Consider the following 17,483-nt stretch of genomic DNA (forward strand, 5'->3'; position numbering starts at 1 on the left):
CTGCACTCTCCCCACAACCTGCCCTCTCCCCACACACTGCACTCTCCCCACACACTGCACTCTCCCCACACACACTACACTCTCCCCACACACACTGCACTCTCCCAACACACACTGCACTCTCCCCACACACTGCACTCTCCACACACACACTGCAATCTCCCCACACACACTGCACTCTCCCCACACACACTGCTCCCTCCCCACACAAACTGCACTCTCCCCACACACACGGCACTCTCCCCACAGACACTGCACTCTCCCCACACACATTGCACTCTCCCCACACACACTGCACTCTCCCCATACACTGCACTCTCCCCACACAATGCATTCTTCCCACACGCTGCACTCTCCCCACACGCTGCACTCTCCCCACATACACTGCACTTCCCCCACACACACTGCACACTCCCCACACACACTGCACTCTCCCCACACAGACTGCACTCTCCCCACACTCCCTGCATTCTCCGCACCCACACTGCACTCTCCTCACACACACTGCACTCTCCGCACACACTGCACTCTCCCCACACACTGCACTCTCCCCACACACACGGCACTCTCCCCACACACACTGCACTCTCCCCACACACACTGCACTCGCCCCATACAGTGCACTCTCCCCTCACACTGCATTCTTCCCACACGCTGCACTCTCCCCACACGCTGCACTCTCCCCACACACACTGCTCTCCCCCCACACACACTGCACACTCCTCACACACACTGCACTCTCCCCACACAGACTGCACTCTCCCCACACTCCCTGCATTCTCCGCACCCACACTGCACTCTCCTCACACACACTGCACTCTCCCCACACACACTGCTCTCCCCCGCACACTGCACTCTCCGCACACACTGCACTCTCCGCACACACTGCACTCTCCCCACACACTGCTCTCTCCCCACACACACGGCACTCTCCCCACACACACTGCACTCTCCCCACACACACTTCACTCTCCCCACACACACTGCACTCTCCCCACACACCGTACTCTCCCCACACACTTCACTCTCCCCACACACACTGCACTCTCCCCACACACACTGTGCTCTCCCCACACACACTGCACTCTCCCCACACACTGCACTCCCCCCACACACACTGCACTCTCCCCACACACTGCACTCTCCCCACACACACTGAACTCTCCCTACACACACTGCACTCTCCCCACAAAAACTGCACTCCCCCCACACACAGCAATCTCCCCACACACACTGCACTCTCCCCACACACACTTCACTCTCCCCACACACACTGCACTCTCCCCACACACACTGCACCCTCCCCACACACTGCCCTCTCCCCACACACACTGCACTCTCCCCACACACACTGCACTCTCCCCACACGCACTGCACTCTCCCCACACAGACTGCACTCTCCCCACACTCCCTGCATTCTCCGCACCCACACTGCACTCTCCTCACACACACTGCACTCTCCGCACACACAGCACTCTCCCCTCACACTGCGCTCTCCCCACACACACGGCACTCTCCCCACACACACTGCACTCTCCCCACAACCTGCACACTCCCCACACACTGCAATCTCCCCTCACACTGCGCTCTCCCCACACACACGGCACTCTCCCCACACACACTGCACTCTCCCCACACACACTGCACTCTCCCCACACAGACTGCACTCTCCCCACACAGACTGCTCTCCCCCACACACTGCACTCTCCGCACACACTGCACTCTCCCCACACACTGCACTCTCCCCACACACACCGCACTCTCCCCACACACACTGCACTCTCCCCACACACACTTCACTCTCCCCACACACACTGCACTCTCCCCACACACCGTACTCTCCCCACACACTTCACTCTCCCCACACACACTGCATTCTCGCCACACAATGCACTCTCCCCACATACACTGCCCTCTCCCCACACATACTGCCCTCTCCACACACACACTGCACTCTCCCCACACACACTGCACCCTCCCCACACACACTGACCTTTCCCCACACACTGCATTCTCCCCACACACACTGCACTCTCCACACACACACTGCACTCTCCCCACACACACTGCACTCTCCCCACACACACTGCTCTCTCCCCACACACACTGCACTCTCCCCACACACACAGCACTCTCCTCACACACACTGCACTCTCCCCACACACACTGTGCTCTCCCCACACACACTGCACTCTCCCCACACACTGCACTCCCCCCACACACACTGCACTCTCCCCACACACTGCACTCTCCCCACACACACTGAACTCTCCCTACACACACTGCACTCTCCCCACAAAAACTGCACTCTCCCCACACACAGCAATCTCCCCACACACACTGCACTCTCCCCACACACACTTCACTCTCCCCACACACACTGCACTCTCCCCACACACACTGCACCCTCCCCACACACTGCCCTCTCCCCACACACACTGCACTCTCCCAACAACCTGCACTCTCCCCACACACTTCACTCTCCCCACCCACTGCACTCTCCCCACACACACTACACTCTCCCCACACGCACTGCACTCTCCCCACACACTCTGCACTCTCCCCGCACACACTGCACTCTCTCCACACACTGCACTCTCCCCACACACACTGCACTCTCCCCACACACACTGCAATCTCCCCACACACACTGCACTCTCCCCACACACACTTCACTCTCCCCATCCACACTGCACTCTCCTCACACACACTGCACTCTCCCCACACACTGCACTCTCCCCACACACACGGCCCTCTCCCCACACACACTGCACTCTCCCCACACACAATTTACTCTCCCCACACACACTGCACTCTCCCCACACACTGCACTCTCCCCACACACTGCACTCTCCCCACACACACTGCACTCTCCCCACACACTGCACTCCCCCCACACACACTGCACGCTCCCCACACACTGCACTCTCTCCCACACTGCAATCTCCCCACACACACTGCACTCTCCCCACACACACTTCACTCTCCCCACACACACTGCACTCCCCCACACACACTGCACTCTCCCCACACACTGCACTCTCCACACACACTGCACTCTGCCCACAACCTTCACTCTCCCCACACACTGCACTCTCCCCACACACTGCACTCTCCCCCACACACTACACTCTCCCCACACACACTGCACTCTCCCCACACACACTGCACCCTCCCCACACACTGCCCTCTCCCCACACACACTGCACTCTCCCAACAACCTGCACTCTCCCCACACACTTCACTCTCCCCACCCACTGCACTCTCCCCACACACACTACACTCTCCCCACACGCACTGCACTCTCCCCACACACTCTGCACTCTCCCCGCACACACTGCACTCTCTCCACACACTGCACTCTCCCCACACACACTGCACTCTCCCCACACACACTGCAATCTCCCCACACACACTGCACTCTCCCCACACACACTTCACTCTCCCCATCCACACTGCACTCTCCTCACACACACTGCACTCTCCCCACACACTGCACTCTCCCCACACACACGGCACTCTCCCCACACACACTGCACTCTCCCCACACACAATTTACTCTCCCCACACACACTGCACTCTCCCCACACACTGCACTCTCCCCACACACTGCACTCTCCCCACACACACTGCACTCTCCCCACACACTGCACTCCCCCCACACACACTGCACGCTCCCCACACACTGCACTCTCCCCCACACTGCAATCTCCCCACACACACTGCACTCTCCCCACACACACTTCACTCTCCCCACACACACTGCACTCCCCCACACACACTGCACTCTCCCCACACACTGCACTCTCCACACACACTGCACTCTGCCCACAACCTTCACTCTCCCCACACACTGCACTCTCCCCACACACTGCACTCTCCCCCACACACTACACTCTCCCCACACACACTGCACTCTCCCCACACACACTGCACTCTCCCCACACACTGCACTCTCCCCACACACACTGCACTCTCCGCACACACACTGCTCTCTCCCCACACACACTGCTCCCTCCCCACACACACTTCACTCTCCCCACACACATGGCACTCTCCCCACACACACTGCACTCTCCCCACACACACTGCACTCTCCCCACACACACTGCACTCGCCCCATACACTGCACTCTCCCCACACACTGCATTCTTCCCACACGCTGCACTCTCCCCACACGCTGCACTCTCCCCACACACACTGCACTCCCCCCACACACACTGCACACTCCCCACACACACTGCACTCTCCCCACACAGACTGCACTCTCCCCACACACACTGCTCTCCCCCGCACACTGGAGTCTCCGCACACACTGCACTCTCCGCACACACTGCACTCTCCCCACACACTGCACTCTCCCCACACACACGGCACTCTCCCCACACACACTGCACTCTCCCCACACACACTTCACTCTCCCCACACAATGCACTCTCCCCACACACACTGCCCTCCCCCCACACATACTGCCCTCTCCACACACACACTGCACTCTCCCCACACACACTGCACCCTCCCCACACACACTGCACTCTCCAAACACACTGCACTCTCCCGAAACACACTGCATTCTCCCCACACACACTGCACTTTCCCCACACACTGCATTCTCCCCACACACACTGCACTCTCCCCACACACACTGCACTCTCCCCACACACACTGCACTCTCCCCACACACACTGCACTCTCCCCACACACACTGCTCTCTCCCCACACACACTGCACTCTCCCCACACACACAGCACGCTCCTCACACACACTGCACTCTCCCCACACACACTGTACTCTCCCCACACACACTGCATTCTCCCCACATACTGCACTCCCCCCACACACACTGCACTCTCCCCGCACACTGCACTCTGCCCACACACACTGAACTCTCCCTACACACACTGCACTCTCCCCACAAAAACTGCACTCTCCCCACACACAGCAATCTCCCCACACACACTGCACTCTCCCCACACACACTTCACTCTCCCCACACACACTGCACTCTCCCCACACACACTACACTCTCCGCACAAACACTGCACTCTCCCCACACATACTGCACTCTCCCCACACACACTGCACTCTCCCCACACACACTACACTCTCCCCACAAACACTGCACTCTCCCCACACATACTGCACTCTCCCCACACACACTGCACTCTCCACACACACACTGCTCTCCCCCACACAATGCACTCTCCGCACACACTGCAATCTCCCCACACACTGCACTCTCCCCACACACACGGCACTCTCCCCACACACACTGCACTCTCCCCACACACACTTCACTCTCCCCACACATACTGCACTCTCTCCACACACTGCACTCTCCCCACACACTGGACTCTCCCCACACACACTGCACTCTCCCCACACACACTGCAACCTCCCCACACACACTGCACTCTCCACACACACTGCACTCTCCCGACACACACAGCACTATCCCCACACACTGCACTCTCCCCACACACTGCATTCTCCCCACACACACTGCACTCTCCCCACACACAATGCACTCTCCCCACAGACACAGCACTCTCCTGACATACACTGCACTCTCCCCACACACACTGCAATCTCCCCACACACACAGCACTCTCCCCACACACTGCACTCCCCCCACACACACTGCACTCTCCCCACACACTGCACTCTCCCCACACACTGCAATTTCCCCACACACACTGCACTCTCCCCACACACACTTCACTCTCCCCACACACACTGCACTCTCCCCACACACACTGCACTCTCCCCACACACTGCACTCTCCCCACACACTGCACTCTCCCCACACACTGCACTCTCCCCACACACACTACACTCTCCCCACACACTGCACTCTCCACACACACACTGCAATCTCCCCACACACACTGCACTCGCCCCACACACACTGCTCCCTCCCCACACAAGCTGCACTCTCCCCACACACACGGCACTCTCCCCACAGACACTGCACTCTCCCCACACACATTGCACTCTCCCCACACACACTGCACTCTCCCCATACACTGCACTCTCCCCACACAATGCATTCTTCCCACACGCTGCACTCTCCCCACACGCTGCACTCTCCCCACATACACTGCACTTCCCCCACACACACTGCACACTCCCCACACACACTGCACTCTCCCCACACAGACTGCACTCTCCCCACACTCCCTGCATTCTCCGCACCCACACTGCACTCTCCTCACACACACTGCACTCTCCGCACACACTGCACTCTCCCCACACACTGCACTCTCCCCACACACACGGCACTCTCCCCACACACACTGCACTCTCCCCACACACACTGCACTCGCCCCATACACTACACTCTCCCCTCACACTGCATTCTTCCCACACGCTGCACTCTCCCCACACGCTGCACTCTCCCCACACACACTGCACTCCCCCCACACACACTGCACACTCCTCACACACACTGCACTCTCCCCACACAGACTGCACTCTCCCCACACTCCCTGCATTCTCCGCACCCACACTGCACTCTCCTCACACACACTGCACTCTCCCCACACACACTGCTCTCCCCCGCACACAGCACCCTCCTCACATACACTGCACTCTCCCCACACACACTGCAATCTCCCCACACACACAGCACTCTCCCCACACACTGCACTCCCCCCACACACACTGCACTCTCCCCACACACTGCACTCTCCCCACACACTGCAATTTCCCCACACACACTGCACTCTCCCCACACACACTTCACTCTCCCCACACACACTGCACTCTCCCCACACACACTGCACTCTCCCCACACACTGCACTCTCCCCACACACACTGCACTCTCCCCACAACCTGCACTCTCCCCACACACTGCACTCTCCCCACACACTGCACTCTCCCCACACACACTACACTCTCCCCACACACACTGCACTCTCCCAACACACACTGCACTCTCCCCACACACTGCACTCTCCACACACACACTGCACTCTCCCCACACACACTGCACTTTCCCCACACACACTGCTCCCTCCCCACACAAACTGCACTCTCCCCACACACACGGCACTCTCCCCACACACACTGCACTCTCCCCACACACATTGCACTCTCCCCACACACACTGCACTCTCCCCATACACTGCACTCTCCCCACACAATGCATTCTTCCTACACGCTGCACTCTCCCCATACGCTGCACTCTCCCCACATACACTGCACTTCCCCCACACACACAGCACACTCCCCACACACACTGCACTCTCCCCACACAGACTGCACTCTCCCCACATGCCCTGCATTCTCCGCACCCACACTGCACTCTCCTCACACACACTGCACTCTCCCCACACACTGCACTCTCCCCACACACACGGCACTCTCCCCACACACACTGCACTCTCCCCACACACACTTCACTCTCCCCACACACACTGCACTCTCCACACACTGCACTCTCACCACACACTTCACTCTCCCCACACACACTGCACTCTCCCCACACAATGCACTCTCCCCACACACACTGCACTGTCCCCACACATACTGCCCTCTCCCCACACACACTGCACTCACCCCACACACACTGCACCCTCCCCACACACACTGCACTCTCCACACACACTGCACTCTCCCGACACACACTGCACTCTCCCCACACACACTGCACTCTCCCCACAGACTGCATTCTCCCCGCACACACTGCACTCTCCCCACACACACTGCACTCTCCCCACACACACTGCACTCTCCCCACACACACTGCACTCTCCCCACACAATGCACTCTCCCCACACACACTGCACTGTCCCCACACATACTGCCCTCTCCCCACACACACTGCACTCACCCCACACACACTGCACCCTCCCCACACACACTGCACTCTCCACACACACTGCACTCTCCCGACACACACTGCACTCTCCCCACACACACTGCACTCTCCCCACAGACTGCATTCTCCCCGCACACACTGCACTCTCCCCACACACACTGCACTCTCCACACACACACTGCTCTCCCCCACACAATGCACTCTCCGCACACACTGCAATCTCCCCACACACTGCACTCTCCCCACACACACGGCACTCTCCCCACACACACTGCACTCTCCCCACACACACTTCACTCTCCCCACACACTGCACTCTCCCCACACACTGGACTCTCCCCACACACACTGCACTCTCCCCACACACACTGCAACCTCCCCACACACACTGCACTCTCCACACACACTGCACTCTCCCGACACACACAGCACTATCCCCACACACTGCACTCTCCCCACACACACTGCAATCTCCCCACACACACAGCACTCTCCCCACACACTGCACTCCCCCCACACACACTGCACTCTCCCCACACACTGCACTCTCCCCACACACTGCAATTTCCCCACACACACTGCACTCTCCCCACACACACTTCACTCTCCCCACACACACTGCACTCTCCCCACACACACTGCACTCTCCCCACACACTGCACTCTCCCCACACACTGCACTCTCCCCACACACTGCACTCTCCCCACACACACTACACTCTCCCCACACACTGCACTCTCCACACACACACTGCAATCTCCCCACACACACTGCACTCGCCCCACACACACTGCTCCCTCCCCACACAAGCTGCACTCTCCCCACACACACGGCACTCTCCCCACAGACACTGCACTCTCCCCACACACATTGCACTCTCCCCACACACTGCACTCTCCCCATACACTGCACTCTCCCCACACAATGCATTCTTCCCACACGCTGCACTCTCCCCACACGCTGCACTCTCCCCACATACACTGCACTTCCCCCACACACACTGCACACTCCCCACACACACTGCACTCTCCCCACACAGACTGCACTCTCCCCACACTCCCTGCATTCTCCGCACCCACACTGCACTCTCCTCACACACACTGCACTCTCCGCACACACTGCACTCTCCCCACACACTGCACTCTCCCCACACACACGGCACTCTCCCCACACACACTGCACTCTCCCCACACACACTGCACTCGCCCCATACACTGCACTCTCCCCTCACACTGCATTCTTCCCACACGCTGCACTCTCCCCACACGCTGCACTCTCCCCACACACACTGCACTCCCCCCACACACACTGCACACTCCTCACACACACTGCACTCTCCCCACACAGACTGCACTCTCCCCACACTCCCTGCATTCTCCGCACCCACACTGCTCTCTCCTCACACACACTGCACTCTCCCCACACACACTGCTCTCCCCCGCACACAGCACCCTCCTCACATACACTGCACTCTCCCCACACACACTGCAATCTCCCCACACACACAGCACTCTCCCCACACACTGCACTCCCCCCACACACACTGCACTCTCCCCACACACTGCACTCTCCCCACACACTGCAATTTCCCCACACACACTGCACTCTCCCCACACACACTTCACTCTCCCCACACACACTGCACTCTCCCCACACACACTGCACTCTCCCCACACACTGCACTCTCCCCACACACACTGCACTCTCCCCACAACCTGCACTCTCCCCACACACTGCACTCTCCCCACACACTGCACTCTCCCCACACACACTACACTCTCCCCACACACACTGCACTCTCCCAACACACACTGCACTCTCCCCACACACTGCACTCTCCACAGACACACTGCACTCTCCCCACACACACTGCACTTTCCCCACACACACTGCTCCCTCCCCACACAAACTGCACTCTCCCCACACACACGGCACTCTCCCCACACACACTGCACTCTCCCCACACACATTGCACTCTCCCCACACACACTGCCCTCTCCCCATACACTGCACTCTCCCCACACAATGCATTCTTCCTACACGCTGCACTCTCCCCATACGCTGCACTCTCCCCACATACACTGCACTTCCCCCACACACACAGCACACTCCCCACACACACTGCACTCTCCCCACACAGACTGCACTCTCCCCACACGCCCTGCATTCTCCGCACCCACACTGCACTCTCCTCACACACACTGCACTCTCCCCACACACTGCACTCTCCCCACACACACGGCACTCTCCCCACACACACTGCACTCTCCCCACACACACTTCACTCTCCCCACACACACTGCACTCTCCACACACTGCACTCTCACCACACACTTCACTCTCCCCACACACACTGCACTCTCCCCACACAATGCACTCTCCCCACACACACTGCACTGTCCCCACACATACTGCCCTCTCCCCACACACACTGCACTCACCCCACACACACTGCACCCTCCCCACACACACTGCACTCTCCACACACACTGCACTCTCCCGACACACACTGCACTCTCCCCACACACACTGCACTCTCCCCACAGACTGCATTCTCCCCGCACACACTGCACTCTCCCCACACACACTGCACTCTCCCCACACACACTGCACTCTCCCCACACACACTGCACTCTCCCCACACACTGCCCTCTCCCCACACACACTGCACTCTCCCCACAACCTGCACTCTCCCCACACACTGCAATCTCCCCACACACTGCACTCTCCCCACACACACTACACTCTCCCCACACACACTGCTCTCTCCCCACACACACTGCACTCTCCCCACACACGGCACTCTCCCCACACACACGGCACTCTCCCCACACACACTGCACTCTCCCCACTCACACTGCACTCTCCCCACACACTGCACTGTCCCCACACACTGCACTCTACCCACACACACTGCACTCTCCCCAAACACACTCCACTCTCCCCACACACTGCACTCTCCCCACACACACTGCACTCTCCCCACGTGCACTGCACTCTCCCCACACACACTGCACTCTCCCCACACACACTGCACTCTACACACACACTGCATTCTTCCCACACACACTGCACTCTCCCCACAAACACTGCACTCTCCCCACACACTGCACTCTCCCCACACACACTGCACTCTCCCCACACACACTGCACTCTCCCCACACACACTGCTCTCTCCCCAAACATATTGAACTCTCCCCACACACTGCACTCTCCCCACACACATTGCACTCTCCCCCCACACACTGCAATGTCCCAACACACACTGCACTCTCCCCACACACTGCACTCTCCCCACACACTGCACTCCCCCCACACACACTGCACTCTCTCACACACACACTGCACTCTCCCCACACACACTGCACTCTCCCCACACACACTGCACTCTCCCCACACACACTGCAATCTCCCCACACACACTGCAATCTCACCACACACACCGCACTCTCTCAACACACACTGCACTCTCCCCACACACACTGCACTCTCCCCACACACTGCACTCCCCGCACACACACTGCACTCTCCCTACATTCTGCACTCCCCCCACACACACTGCACTCTCCCCACACACATTGCACTCTCCCCACACACACTGCACTCTCCCCATACACTGCACTCTCCCCACACAATGCATTCTTCCTACACGCTGCACTCTCCCCATACGCTGCACTCTCCCCACATACACTGCACTTCCCCCACACACACAGCACCCTCCCCACACACACTGCACTCTCCCCACACAGACTGCACTCTCCCCACACGCCCTGCATTCTCCGCACCCACACTGCACTCTCCTCACACACACTGCACTCTCCCCACACACTGCACTCTCCCCACACACACGGCACTCTCCCCACACACACTGCACTCTCCCCACACACACTTCACTCTCCCCACACACACTGCACTCTCCACACACTGCACTCTCACCACACACTTCAATCTCCCCACACACACTGCACTCTCCCCACACAATGCACTCTCCCCACACACACTGCACTGTCCCCACACATACTGCCCTCTCCCCACACACACTGCACTCACCCCACACACACTGCACCCTCCCCACACACACTGCACTCTCCACACACACTGCACTCTCCCGACACACACTGCACTCTCCCCACACACACTGCACTCTCCCCACAGACTGCATTCTCCCCGCACACACTGCACTCTCCCCACACACACTGCACTCTCCCCACACACACTGCACTCTCCCCACACACACTGCACTCTCCCCACACACTGCCCTCTCCCCACACACACTGAACTCTCCCCACAACCTGCACTCTCCCCACACACTGCAATCTCCCCACACACTGCACTCTCCCCACACACACTACACTCTCCCCACACACACTGCTCTCTCCCCACACACACTGCACTCTCCCCACACACGGCACTCTCCCCACACACACGGCACTCTCCCCACACACACTGCACTCTCCCCACTCACACTGCACTCTCCCCACACACTGCACTGTCCCCACACACTGCACTCTACCCACACACACTGCACTCTCCCCAAACACACTCCACTCTCCCCACACACTGCACTCTCCCCACACACACTGCACTCTCCCCACGTGCACTGCACTCTCCCCACACACACTGCACTCTCCCCACACACACTGCACTCTACACACACACTGCATTCTTCCCACACACACTGCACTCTCCCCACAAACACTGCACTCTCCCCACACACTGCACTCTCCCCACACACACTGCACTCTCCCCACACACACTGCACTCTCCCCACACACACTGCTCTCTCCCCAAACATATTGAACTCTCCCCACACACTGCACTCTCCCCACACACATTGCACTCTCCCCCCACACACTGCAATGTCCCAACACACACTGCACTCTCCCCACACACTGCACTCTCCCCACACACTGCACTCCCCCCACACACACTGCACTCTCTCACACACACACTGCACTCTCCCCACACACACTGCACTCTCCCCACACACACTGCACTCTCCCCACACACACTGCAATCTCCCCACACACACTGCAATCTCACCACACACACCGCACTCTCTCAACACACACTGCACTCTCCCCACACACACTGCACTCTCCCCACACACTGCACTCCCCGCACACACACTGCACTCTCCCTACATTCTGCACTCCCCCCACACACACTGCACTCTCCCCACACACATTGCACTCTCCCCACACACACTGCACTCTCCCCATACACTGCACTCTCCCCACACAATGCATTCTTCCTACACGCTGCACTCTCCCCATACGCTGCACTCTCCCCACATACACTGCACTTCCCCCACACACACAGCACCCTCCCCACACACACTGCACTCTCCCCACACAGACTGCACTCTCCCCACACGCCCTGCATTCTCCGCACCCACACTGCACTCTCCTCACACACACTGCACTCTCCCCACACACTGCACTCTCCCCACACACACGGCACTCTCCCCACACACACTGCACTCTCCCCACACACACTTCACTCTCCCCACACACACTGCACTCTCCACACACTGCACTCTCACCACACACTTCACTCTCCCCACACACACTGCACTCTCCCCACACAATGCACTCTCCCCACACACACTGCACTGTCCCCACACATACTGCCCTCTCCCCACACACACTGCACTCACCCCACACACACTGCACCCTCCCCACACACACTGCACTCTCCACACACACTGCACTCTCCCGACACACACTGCACTCTCCCCACACACACTGCACTCTCCCCACAGACTGCATTCTCCCCGCACACACTGCACTCTCCCCACACACACTGCACTCTCCCCACACACACTGCACTCTCCCCACACACACTGCACTCTCCCCACACACTGCCCTCTCCCCACACACACTGCACTCTCCCCACAACCTGCACTCTCCCCACACACTGCAATCTCCCCACACACTGCACTCTCCCCACACACACTACACTCTCCCCACACACACTGCTCTCTCCCCACACACACTGCACTCTCCCCACACACTGCACTCTCCCCACACACACGGCACTCTCCCCACACACACTGCACTCTCCCCACTCACACTGCACTCTCCCCACACACTGCACTGTCCCCACACACTGCACTCTACCCACACACACTGCACTCTCCCCAAACACACTCCACTCTCCCCACACACTGCACTCTCCCCACACACACTGCACTCTCCCCACGTGCACTGCACTCTCCCCACACACACTGCACTCTCCCCACACACACTGCACTCTACACACACACTGCATTCTTCCCACACACACTGCACTCTCCCCACAAACACTGCACTCTCCCCACACACTGCACTCTCCCCACACACACTGCACTCTCCCCACACACACTGCACTCTCCCCACACACACTGCTCTCTCCCCAAACATATTGAACTCTCCCCACACACTGCACTCTCCCCACACACATTGCACTCTCCCCCCACACACTGCAATGTCCCAACACACACTGCACTCTCCCCACACACTGCACTCTCCCCACACACTGCACTCCCCCCACACACACTGCACTCTCTCACACACACACTGCACTCTCCCCACACACACTGCACTCTCCCCACACACACTGCACTCTCCCCACACACACTGCAATCTCCCCACACACACTGCAATCTCACCACACACACCGCACTCTCTCAACACACACTGCACTCTCCCCACACACACTGCACTCTCCCCACACACTGCACTCCCCGCACACACACTGCACTCTCCCTACATTCTGCACTCCCCCCACACACGCTGCACTCTCCCCACACACACAGCACACTCCCCACACACTGCACTCTCCCCACACACACTGCACTCTCCCCACACACACTGCACTCTCCCCACACACTGCACTCTCACCACACACACTGCACTCTCCCCATACACACTGCACTCTCCCCACACACACTGGACTCTCCCCACACACACTGCACTCTCCCCACACACGCTGCACTCTCCTCACACACTGCAATCTGCCCACACAAACTGCACTCTCCCCACACACGGCACTCCCCCCATACATACGGCACTCTACCCACACTCTGCACACTCCCCACACACACTGAACTCTCCCTACACACACTGCACTCTCCCCACACACACTGCACTCTCCCCACACACACTGCACTCTCCCCACACACACTTCACTCTCCCCACACACACTGCACTCTCCCCACACACACTGCACTCTCCCCACACACTGCATTCTCCCCACACACTGCATTCTCCCCACACAGACGGCACTCTCCCCACACACACTGCACTCTCCCCACTCACACTGCACTCACCCCACACACTACACTGTCCCTACACAATGCACACCCCCATACACTGCACTCTCCCCACACACACTGCACTCTCCCCACACACACTGCACTCGCCCCACACACACTGAACTCTCCCCACACACTGCACGCCCCCCACACACACTGCACTCTCCCCACACATACTGCACTAACCCCACACACACAGCACTCTTCCCACACACACTGCACTCTCCCCACACACTGCACTCCCCCCACGCACACTGCAATCTCCCCACACACACTGCATTCTCCCCACACACTGCACTCTCCCCAGACACACTGCACTCACCCCACACACACTGCACTCTCCCCACACTCGCTGCACTCTCCGCACACACACTGCACTCTCCCCACACACACTGCACCCTCCCCACACACTGCACTCTCCCCACACACACTGCACTCTCCCCACACACACTGCACCCTCCCCACACACACTGCACTCTCAGCACACACACTGCACTCTCCCCACACACTGCATTCTCCCCACACACACTGCACTCTCCCCACACACACTGCACTCTCCCCACACACTGCACTCCCCCCACACACACTGCACTCTCCCACAAACTGCACTCTCCCCACACACACTGCACTCTCCCCACACACACTGCACCCTCCCCACACACACTGCACTCTCAGCAGACACACTGCACTCTCCCCACACACTGCATTCTCCCCACACACACTGCACTCTCCCCACACACACTGCACTCTCCCCACACACTGCACTCCCCCCGCACACACAGCACTCTCCCACACACTGCACTCTCCCCACACACACGGCACACTCCTCACACACAATGCACTCTCCCCACACATTGCACTCCCCCCACACACACTGCACTCCCCCCACACACACTGCACTCTCCCCAGACACACTGCACTCTCCCCACACACTGCACTCTCCCCACACACTGCACTCTCCCCACACACACTGCACTCTCCCCCCACACACTGCATTATCGCCACACACACTGCACTCTCCCCACACACACTGCACTCTCCCTACACACTGCACTCTCCCCACACACACTGCACTCTCCCCACGTACACTGCACTCTCCCTACACACTGCAATCTCCCCACACACACTGCACTCTCCCCACAAACTGCACTCTCCCCACACTCACTGCAATCTCCCCACACAATGCATTCTCTCAACACACACTGCAATCTCCCCACACACACTGCACTCTCCCCACAAACTGCACTCTCTGCACACACACTGCACTCTCCCTACAAACTGCACTCTCCCCACACACACTGCACTCTCCCTACACACTGCACTCTCCCCACACACACTGCAATCTCCCCACACACACTGCACTCTCCCCACACACTGCAATCCCCCCACACACACTGCAATCTCCCCACACACACTGCACTCTCCCCACACACTGCACGCTCCCCACACACTGCACTCTCCCCACACACACTGCACTCTCCCCACACACACTGCACTCTCCCCACACACACTGCATTCTCCCCACACACAGCACTCCCCCCCACACTGCAATCTCCCCACTCACACTGCTCTCTCCCCACACACTGCACTCTCCCCACACACTGCACTCTCCCCACACAGACCGCACTCTCCCCACACACACTGTACTCTCCCCACACACACTGCACTCTCCCCACACACTGCACACTCCCCACACACACTGCACTCTCCCCACACACACGGCACTCTCCCCACACACTGCACTCTCCCCACACATACTGCACTCCCCCCACACAGTGTACTCTCCCACACACACTGCACTCTCCCCACACACACTGCAATCTCCCCACACACTGCACTCTCCCCACAAAATGCAGTCTCCCCACACACACTGCACTCTCCCCACACACACTGCACTCTCCCCACACACACTGCACTCTCCCCACTCACTGCACTCTCCCCACACACTGCACTCTCCCCACACACACTGCACTCTCCCCACACACACTGCACTCTCCGCACACACTGCACTCCCCCCACACACACTGCAATCTCCCCACACACACAGCAATCTCCCCACACACTGCACTCTACCCATACACTGCACTCTCGCCACACACACTGCACTCTCCCCACACACACTGCACTCTCCCCACACACAATGCACTCTCCCCACACACACTGTACTCTCCCCACACACTGCACTCTCCCGACACACACTGCACTCTCCCTACACACTGCACTCTCCCCACACACACTGCACTCTACCCACATACACTGCACTCTCCCCACACACACTGCACTCTCCCTACACACACTGCACTCTCCCAACACACACTGCACTCTCCCAACACACACTGCAATCTCCGCACACACACTGCACTC

This window comes from Somniosus microcephalus, chromosome 4, assembly GCF_052327205.1.
Source record: "Somniosus microcephalus isolate GS21.2 chromosome 4, FLI_Smic_1.0, whole genome shotgun sequence".
Classification (NCBI taxonomy): Eukaryota; Metazoa; Chordata; class Chondrichthyes; order Squaliformes; family Somniosidae; genus Somniosus; species Somniosus microcephalus.